The following is an 8,634-nucleotide window of genomic DNA, read 5'->3' on the forward strand; positions in this document are numbered from 1 at the left end:
GTGGCATTGACTACGATTGGGATTTGGATGGTTTTGGTAGGGAATTTTTTGGTGATGGGAGTTATACTGGTCGTTGGGAAGCGGCTGGTAGTTTGGATGGTTTTGATTGTATGGGTAGTTTGGTTGATTTTGGTGTGAAGGGTACCGGCTGAACTAGTTGTGGTGGTGATGCTGGTTTCTTCCTAACCAGTTCAGTTGTGTATCTTGGGTTGGGGGTCCATCGTAAGCATTCTGAGGTAGGTTAGGCTGGTTAGAGTTTCCCTCTTCTCATTTAAAGTTCGGGTGTTCTCTCCAAGGTGCGTCATCCTGCCTTTCAGGATTCGAGCTCCTATTTGAATTCCAAAGCCCAGTCGTATTCATATAGTGATCCTCTTGGGCATTTACTGTGGTGGCCTTGATTGGAGGAGCTTGCGGCTTATTCTTCTCAGTTGCCGACAAAAGTGCGCTCTCGAGCTTGTCAATCCGACTCTCCAACTGATCATCATTTCCCACTACTGCAGCATTCGCCATACCTCTCCTGAGCAGGAGAGCACGTGGATCGTCATAGGCCTTTTTGTGTAGAGAAGTCTTTCCATAATTCTATTGGCCTTACTAACTCATAGTTTGGAAAAACTTCCTCCGCTCGATGAGTTAACTAAGTCCTTGCTCTCCATATTCATCCCCTCATAGAAAATCGAGTAAATTTCTACTTCCATCATGTTGTGGTTTGGGAATGCCTCCAACAGACCCATATATCTTGACACTGACTCAAGGTCTCATCATAACCTTGTGTAGTTCCCCGGATTTCCTTCCTGAGTGCGCTTGTCTTAGCCGCTGGGATGAAATGATTCAAAAACATCATCTTGAAGTTAGACCATATTCTGATAGAATTTGGTGGCAGCCTCATGAACCAAGTATTCGCCTCCCCTTTAAGGCCAACGGGAAGAGCCTTCAACCTGTAATCATCTTCACTCGACCCTACTGGCCGCTTCTGCGCGTTGCAGATCTTGCAGAATTCATGTAAGAACTCGTATGGGCTGTCACAACTCCTCCCCAAGAACACAGGCATGATGGCTATAATGTGGGGCTTCACGTAAACTGCTTCTTGTCCTAGGGTCATGACGATTGCTTACGGTGGTTCGCATCCAAGTGGGTGTATAACGTGCTTATCTCAGGATCATCTTCCTGGTCGTCAGTCATGTTGGCATTCTCCACTTCGGCAGCGGATATTGATTCCGATTCACTCTTGATGGTTGTACCGCGATCCTCATCGCTCGCATCCAAGTCAGCAGGCAAGGCAGTAGTTAATTATGAATGAGTGGTGACTGTATTTACCCCTTCTTCCTTTGGCCAGTTGGACTCGATGTCTTTTAACTGCGGAACACAAAAAATAAAGAAAAGTTTATCTACAATATTTCCACCAAAATTCTTAACAAAACTCCTACTCATAACTAAGAAACAAAAGAAAAGAAAAACTATTAACAATATGTACATGATGCACTATTTTTTAGCACTATTAATACCTGCCAGTATACAGAATAGAAACAGTATAGCCAAAAGTCAGTACCGGATATCGAACACGGGGAAGGCAAACACAGACTGCCTATCTTCTACTAAGACTCAATTACTATTTGGAGAACCAAGAGAGTTTTGAAAACTTTTGAAAACAGAAAATAATTGAAACTAAACAACAACTAGATGCAAATAAAACACGGAGATAAACGATAGAGATAAGGGGAATTCCAGGGATGTGCATTCACAGTTATGGTTATACAAATTCTAAACTACAATACCCTAGCACAGTTATTAATTTGATAGGACAAGTCACCTAGCTTATGCTCATGCGATACAAACGTTGATTACGATATTAGGGTTGTCAATCCTAACACGTAACTCCAAAAAGTTTCTAAGACCCTTGAAAAGTCCTCACTCTCAATTAACAGTGTCGTTTTAAGGGAAGCTAACTGTAGCGTCTACTAAGAGAATCTAACTCGCTAGAACTCTCTCACAGTTATAAAGCAAGTTACGCTAAATCATGCAAGATTGTGTCACTCAATCATGCAACATCAGAATTACTTAGGGAAGAAATAAAGTAAAAACAAAACGGATATTAAATAGATAACTGGAATTGTATAACCAAAATTGTTACTAACACATCCCTAGAATCCTATGAGTTTAGTTACACATAATGGAATAAGCTAAACACATAGATTGAAGGGAAGACAATTTGAACATAAAACTAAAGCAAATAAAACCCGTAGGTTGAATCCGTGTCATTCTTGATGTTCTTGAAATCCTTCTTCAACTCCTTGCACAATGACGTACTCAAGCTTTTAGTCTCAGGGAATTATTTTGCATAAATAAGCTCTAATTTGATGAAGCTTGAGGTCCTATTTATAGGGGAAATTCAATCCTCATTGTAGTATGAAAAGATCATCAAAATATGGTAAATCTTGGAGCAGATCTAGGGCGAATCGGATTCGCGGCCTTTCTCTGGCGGGCCGCCGCACCTTGGCCGGCGGTCGCCACGTTGGAGTCCAGAGCCTCTGTCCTTTCGGCGGCGAACCGCCGCATGACTTCCAGCGGTCGCCGGGCGAGACTCGATTCCAAGCGTGAGTTTCCGAGGCGAGCCGCTGCATACCTCTGACCGTCCAGACTCTAGATTTCCAAACTGTGCGTTTTGACTCTCTTTTTCGGCTCAAATATGCACAATTCTCACAAAACACGTCAAAATACCGAAATAGATGAAATATGAAAATAATCGACATGTAAAGTGACTTTGACATAATAAACGGACCAAATAATGACCTTAAAACCGTGCAAAATCCAAGCGTATCAACTCCCCCAAACTTACATTTTTGTTTATCTTCGAACAAAACAATAAAGAAACAAGAATAGATGCACGGAATGCACAAGGACTAGACGTCGTAATTTCCTCAAAAGATGGAAGAATAGATTAAGCATGTATTAACGCAATCAAATCAAACAAGACTTATTAGTGCACTTTCAATTAACTCGTGGAACACCTTGAATTCAAGCACTCACATGTGGCAAACTTCCAATGATTGGAAGTGTTCAAGCACTCAAAGTGTATCGAGGTAATATGTATAAGCACTCAAATCATGCATCATGCAACCCATAGGCTTGCTCAAAGCCTAATCCCTCATCTACTCGATGTGATTAACCATCAAAAGTCCGAAAGGTCTTTATCTTTGGTTGAATGATGTGGATCCATGTATTTTATGATCCATTTCCCAAGATTACCCATTTAATGATGCTTGATCTAACTATTTTTGTGAGATTGATTTTCAATTTATCAACACAAGACACAAGATAATAAAGATCCAACCAACAAAAATTGAATCTAAACAAGAATGGATGGAAGATTAGGAATGGAAAGCATGTGTATAAACATGAGATAAGAGAGCTACAACCATAGGACCTTAACCAAAAAGATGGAGACAACCCTAGGCAACTTTCATTAGCTCTATCACCCCTTGGCTCCACTACTCAATGGATACACTCCATTGATGCATACCTCTACTTGAATCAATCAAAGATGGAAACAAGCAACCTTCAAGGAAGGAATTGGATACAATCCTCAAAGAGGAAACTCTCTAGGGTAGAAACTTTAATTCAGCAAAATCCTAAAGAAAAGAAATGACATCAAGAGGTATTTATACTATGGGTCCAAAAATAGAAAGTTGGCCCACAAAATCTAAAAAATCAGCATAATCGCCCGGTCGGGCGTTTTTCACATGCCAAAATGCCCGGCCCGGGCGTTTTCCCTGTCCCCGGGTGATTTTCACAAGCGAAACGCCCGGTCGGGCGTTTTTCCCGAAGCTCCCGGCCTTCTCTGCGCGACTTCCGTAAAACCGCCATAACTCCCTCATTCGGACTCCGATTGGGATGTGCAAGATACCCGCGCGAAGCTGTTTACAAGACGAAGACAATGGGGGTAGTTTCATAGCTTTCGGATGTCATCTCAATAGGACGATTTCCAGTTGAATCCAACTGTAGTTGATTACCTTGACGCTCGACTTCCATGATCGTATCATCCTCCCCTTTTTGGAAAGGATTTGTCCTCAAATCCGAGCCGTCTCTATTCATTTCCTCATCGGGAATCCCTCTAGAAGAGTTGGACCATTGGCTTGTCTTCTCTTTCATCCTTGGGCCCCAATCAACCCATGGCTCACGCCGAAATGAAGACCCTTGACGTCTAGCACTCATGGTCATATCATCCTCCCCTCCTTGGAAAGGATTTGTCCTCAAATCCAGATTTCGTACACCTATGAAATGGAAAAAGAGCAAAATCAAATATGAAAGTATGAAGAAAAGGATTAAGACCACTAACGGCTCTAAGAGACAATAATACACCAAAGACGTTGTGTGGGCCTCCAGAATCATGTTCCCTCAAGCTCAAGGCCAAGTGACAATAAACATGAGAGCACGAATTAATGATTCCTTTCATGTCCAAATCCATCCCATAAGAAATCAAGACAAAATCATCAAGATACCCTTCATAACAAAACTCCAACAACCTCACAATATAGGTATAAGATATATGTGCAAATAAACATAGGCATTCCTTCACAATGTAGTCCCAAACAAAGCCATTAGATATAAAGTTCTTCACAAATAGACCATAAAACATCCCAACTCCATTGAATGGTTTGATGGACATGCAATAAAAGCAATCAACATGCCAAAACACAAATGCCCCAAGCACCTTGTTTCTATTTGGTTCGATCATCCTCATACAAATGATGCCCAAATCCTTGAACATCTTCACAAAAGATTTAGCATTCTTAACAAGACTAGGCATATACAAGAGAGGGTCCTCATAGTGTGTATATTCAAAGGTAACCGAATAAGGTTTATTCACAAGATTCCTATTCTCAAGGTTAAACAACAAAAGACCATAAGGAACCATTGATACATCATTCTTGCTCAAATGAGAGCTACTCCACAAATTGACAAGCCCATATTTAACACATAGAGTAGGTTCATCACAACACACATCAAGTTTGCAAGAAGGATTATAATATAACAAACAAAGTTCATCAATATGGATTTCATCCCATTGCCCCATCAATTTCAAGAGATTATCAAACATAAGGGAGCAATGTGTCCATAAACCTTCATGCATGACATGGAGACAAGACTCAACACCATGCATATGATACTTGTAAAAAACTACATCAAGTATCATGAGAAATGTTTCCAAATTAGCCCCACACAATTGCTCTAGCAATTTTAAAACAATACCACAAACATGAGAACGATGCAATTTTATGCCATTAGTCACAACATCATCCTCAAGAGACATATGAGTGGAAAAATCCTTCACAAAACGGCCATAGAATACTCCAATCCCATTGAAGTGTTTAACCACTTTGCAATGAAGACATAGCAAACACCAAGTTCTAAAGTCATCATCCATGTTACTCTTCTTTGTCTTAGTATCCTCATCCACATACACATGAAGCTCAAAATTACCAACAAATGAAAGTTTAGGCATCTTAGCATGCAAGGAAGTCACTCCAACATTCAAGGTAGAAGCCACAAGAGAAATGCCATGTCTCTCAATCCTTGATTTTACCAAGAAAGGATCAATATATGGTGCAAAGGTAGATTTAGCATTCAAAGTTTCAAGCTCATGAGAACACTTTTTACACAAGACATCAATAACAAATTTATCAACACAAAGGGGCTTCACTAATATAATCTCATTCAATGAAACATCACAAGGAGATAAGGATAGTGCACTTGAACCTTGGGCAAGGAGTTCATCCACTTGCCCTCGTTCCTCTTGTTCCTTCTCCGGGTGAGTAGTTTCCAAGCCATGTACAACATGATGCCTTACTTCCATGCCTTCAATTAAATTTCCTACAAATTCATGAACACAAAAAGACATAGAAGAAGTGTTAGTGGGTAAGGGTTTAGTTTCCTCACCAAGGACAAGAGGCAAAGGATCATTTGGTGCCCACCCAAGGTTGACCATAGAATCTAACAAGCACCCTTTACTCACTTGTGCTTGTGGTTTTTCTCTCATTTGATATTTTTCTTTTCTCTCACCCTCACCACTCTCTCTTGAATTTTGCACCTCACACTCTTGTCTTTTATCACGCTCTCTTGGCTTTTTAGACTCACATTCACTCTCAAGCCTTTTCTCTCTCTCTCGTTCTTTTTTTCTACTAATTTGGATTAAGCTCTTCGAAGATGAGACATTTCCATATACATCAAGAGCCTTATGTGATAAATGGAAAGAAGAGGGTGTAGCCAAATTACTTGATGAGTTACCTCTTTGGTTTGTGTCAACACCACCATGTGGGTAGGTAGGCCTCAATCGAGCTCTATATGAGACTTCTTCTTCAATTGGCCTCTCAAACCCCTTATGGCTAACTTGATCTCTCACCCTCCTAGAATACCACTCTCCATGAGACTTGGGAGCTCTTTTCCCACTATATCCTCTATCAAGCCCATCTCCATGGTACCTTGATTCATAGTCACCTTTAAAACGGCCACGGGCACCATTTCTTCCCCCAAACCGATCATTCTCCATGTGATTGACTCTATTTCTATCATTACCCCTTTGTCATCTCTCATACACCACTTCTTCCATCATCTCCTCCGGGGCAACATTAGGTAGATTGTTACCCCTAGAAGTAGGAGTCCTAGATGTGCGGCCTCCCTTCAAGGTGTTGAACTCCTCAAATAAAGTGTTTTGGGCGGCAAGCATGCGGGCTTCAGATTCTTTTGATTAAGCAATGGATTCTTTTGCTCGCACATCCATTTGGATCATCATCTCTTGCTTGAATTCCTTCATCATTTGTGCCATCATGCTCACAAGATCACCTTCGGGTTTGGAACTACTTGAGCCCGCCCCCTTCCTTACTTCCTCCTCATGGATGTCCCCCATCTTGATAGATCGAGTAATAGGAGGCATCCAAGTTACCTACAAACACAAAGACAAAGACTAGAAACTAGCCTTAGAGATTAGCAAAATAAGAAAAAGAGATTTAAGAAGCTAACTCACCCCAATGTAGTATCCCCTCACCCCCCCCAAGTCACTCACCAATGTCACTCGGTAGGTTTAGAATATAGTGGGGCTAGTATCACACACTCTCGATCCAATTCCCACTCGTTGGCGCCCGGACAACTCAATCAAGGTATACACCTCAAGAACATATGGACACCAAGTAGTAAATACCAAAGTAAGAATGATTAAACATATGAAAGCAAAGAAAACTAGGCCTAGAGCAAACACACACACTAAAGAACACAAGACATGGGATGAAGCTTTATGCTGAAATCTGGCTGATCTTTATGAATTTTTTTGGTATTGATCCCGCGCCCAATTTGGATGAATTTTAGTGGATAGATTCCCAAACAACTCTAGATCAAGGGAAAAATAGCCATATATAGTCAGATTTGATGATTGGAAATGTTTTGTATGGTTTTCCCCAACTATGCCAAAACAGGGCAATGATGTTAATCTCCACGGTTAATTAGGCAAACGAAGGAATTTTTTGATGATATTTTGCAGGTACGTAGGTAACATAACATAGATCATACAAACCAAATTTCAGCTTAATCTAAGCAAAATTGATCAATCCGATCATCCCAACAAAACAGAGCAAAAACAAAAGACCAAAAGGAAAAATAACCCAACCCAAAGCAACAAAAGATCAAACACCTAGTGGGTACTAGGCTCTAGATACCAAATGATATGGATCCATGTATTTTATGATCCATTTCCCAAGGATTACCCATTTAATGATGCTTGATCTAACTATTTTTGTGAGATTGATTTTCAATTTATCAACACAAGACACAAGATAATAAAGATCCAACCAACAAAAATTGAATCTAAACAAGAATGGATGGAAGATTAGGAATGGAAAGCATGTGTATAAACATGAGATAAGAGAGCTACAACCATAGGACCTTAACCAAAAAGATGGAGACAACCCTAGGAAACTTTCATTAGCTCTATCACCCCTTGGCTCCACTACTCAATGGATACACTCCATTGATGCATACCTCTACTTGAATCAATCAAAGATGGAAACAAGCAACCTTCAAGGAAGGAATTGGATACAATCCTCAAAGAGGAAACTCTCTAGGGTAGAAACTTTAATTCAGCAAAATCCTAAAGAAAAGAAATGACATCAAGAGGTATTTATACTATGGGTCCAAAAATAGAAAGTTGGCCCACAAAATCTAAAAAATCGGCATAATCGCCCGGTCGGGCGTTTTTCACATGCCAAAATGCCCGGCCCGGGCGTTTTCCCTGTCCCCGGGCGATTTTCACAAGCGAAACACCCGGTCGGGCGTTTTTCCCGAAGCTCCCGGCCTTCTCTGCGCGACTTCCATAAAACCGCCATAACTCCCTCATTCGGACTCCGATTGGGATGTGCAAGATACCCACGCGAAGCAGTTTCCAAGACGAAGACAATGGTGGTAGTTTCATAGCTTTCGGATGTCATATCAATAGGACGATTTCCAGTTGAATCCAACTGTAGTTGAAATCCTTGACGCACGGCTTCCATGATCGTATCAATGTAGGCTCTTTCGTAGGTAAGGAATATTTGGCTAAAAAGTGACTCAAAATAAAAATATCCCAAGTAGAGTACAATTGACTCCACTTTT

At 40.8% G+C, this 8,634-nt stretch overlaps 1 pseudogene; it reads right to left on the reverse strand.

The window, feature by feature from the left end:
* Nucleotides 1-267: 267 nt before the first annotated feature.
* Nucleotides 268-4,912, reverse strand: LOC148926552 (uncharacterized; annotated as a pseudogene).
* Between the last annotated feature and the right edge of the window lie 3,722 nt (nt 4,913-8,634).

This window comes from Salvia hispanica, chromosome 5, assembly GCF_029641045.1.
Source record: "Salvia hispanica isolate PSC_SH4W2 chromosome 5, Shi_PSC_v1, whole genome shotgun sequence".
Classification (NCBI taxonomy): Eukaryota; Viridiplantae; Streptophyta; class Magnoliopsida; order Lamiales; family Lamiaceae; genus Salvia; species Salvia hispanica.